The following is a 2,127-nucleotide window of genomic DNA, read 5'->3' on the forward strand; positions in this document are numbered from 1 at the left end:
TTTGTCGTCAAAGCGCACATAAATTTGGCGGCCTCTCAAATTGCAACTGAGTTTTTTCATTGAGGGTGGTAGCTCTTTGGCGGATTTATACATCGTTTTTGGAGTCCCGATCAGGTTGTGCAATTCCAATGGGGCACATTCCTCTTTCTCCAATGATAGCCATCGTTTGAGGCTTGGATCTGAGTGCCATTGTATAATTTGACATAATTGGGCCAATTTATAGTAGGAAAACAAGCAAAGTACCTCCAGCCGCCCCTATAATGTTGGTCTCTTTAAAATGATTCCCTTAATTCTTGGCCTTTATAGCCCCAAATAAATGTAGTGATTAACGACTGAAGAGAGATTATATCTTTATTTCTCAATGGGATTAGGAAAGTCTGAAACAGATATAATATATGTGAGGGAGGAGATTTATTTTGATACAGTATATTCTACCCATCCATGAGATTCTGTATGTAGACCAAGCATGTCAAACTCAAATGCTAACAAGGGCCAAATAAACAAGGTTTAAGTCTAGGTGGGCCGCAAAAAAAAACAACTTACATTTTCATAGAAACGTAGGTTTATTTCGAAAAGTAGTGTGTGTGTGTGTGTGTGTGTGTGTGTGTGTGTGTGTGTGCGCGTGTGTGTGTGTGTGTTGACCTTACTAACCGAACCAAAAAAAAAGCCAGACGTGAATGACTTCTGAACACATTAACCAGTGTCAGGATGCCCCCTCTTAACAATTTCCAAAGCAGCAATCCCACCTGGGATCTTACCTGATCCGCAGTCCCCTCAAGGTACTATACTGGAGAGGAGGTGTTATCTACCTGTCTTCCGATGTCTCCCGTGTGAAACTTGAGTCAGATCTGGAAGAAAGCAGAATAGGTTATTTCGGTGTAGGTATAGTGCAGTTAAGATAAAACAGAGAGAGTGGGTGAGGGTGACAAACAGAGGGTGGGAGAGAGAGGGTGGGAGAGAGAGAGAGGGTGGGAGAGAGAGAGAGGGTGGGAGAGAGAGAGAGGGTGGGAGAGAGAGAGAGGGTGGGGAGAAAGAGCGGGAGAGAGAGAGAGTGGGAGAGAGAGTGGGAGAGAGAGAGGGTGGGGGAGAGAGAGAGAGAAGGTGGGGGAGAGGGAGAGAGAGAGGGGTGGGAGATAGAGAGGGTGGGAGATAGAGAGGGTGGGGAAGATAAGAGAGGAGGGGAAGAGAGGAGAGAGGGTGGGGGAGAGAGAGAGGGTGGGGGAGAGAGAGAGGGTGTGGGAGAGAGAGGGTGGGGGAGAGAGAGAGGGTGGGGGAGAGAGAGAAAATGTGGGGGAGTGGGAGAGAGAGGGTGGGGGAGTGGGAGAGAGAGGGTGGGAGGAGAGAGGGTGGGGGAGAGAGAGAGAGGGTGGGGGGGAAGAGAGAGAGGGTGGGGGGGAGAGAGAGAGAGGGTGGGGGGGAGAGAGAGAGAGGGTGGGAGAGAGAGAGAGAGGTGGGAGAGAGAGAGAGAGGGTGGAGAGAGAGGGTGGGAGAGAGAGAGGGTGGGAGAGAGAGAGAGAGAGAGAGGGTGGGCGGGGAGAGAGAGAGAGAGAGGGTGGGCGAGAGAGAGAGAGGGTGGGCGAGAGAGAGAGAGGGTGGGCGAGAGAGAGAGAGGGTGGGCGAGAGAGAGAGAGGGTGGGCGAGAGAGAGAGAGGGGGAGAAAGAGAGAGAGGGTGGGATAGAGAGAGAGAGGGTGGGAGAGAGAGAGAGAGGGTGGGAGAAAGGGTGGGAGAAAGGGTGGGAGAGAGAGTGGGAGAGAGAGAGACAGGGTGGGGGAGAGAGAGAGAGAGGGTGGGAGAGAGAGAGAGAGAGAGGGTGGGGGGGGAGAGAGAGAAGGTGGGGGAGAGAGAGAGAAGGTGGGGGAGAGAGAGAGAAGGTGGGGGAGAGAGAGAGAAGGTGGGGGAGAGAGAGAAGGTGGGGGAGAGAGAGAAGGTGGGGGAGAGAGAGAAGGTGGGGGAGAGAGAGAAGGTGGGAGAGAGAGAAGGTGGGGGGAGAGAGAGAGAAGGTGGGGGAGATGGAGAGAGAGGGTGGGAGATAGAGAGAGAGGGTGGGGGGAGAGAGAGAAGGTGGGGGAGAGAGAGAAGGTGGGAGAGAGAGAAGGTGGGGGAGAGAGAGAGAAGGTGGGGGAGA

The sequence above is a fragment of the Ascaphus truei genome, chromosome 20, assembly GCF_040206685.1.
Source record: "Ascaphus truei isolate aAscTru1 chromosome 20, aAscTru1.hap1, whole genome shotgun sequence".
In the NCBI taxonomy this organism is placed as follows: Eukaryota; Metazoa; Chordata; class Amphibia; order Anura; family Ascaphidae; genus Ascaphus; species Ascaphus truei.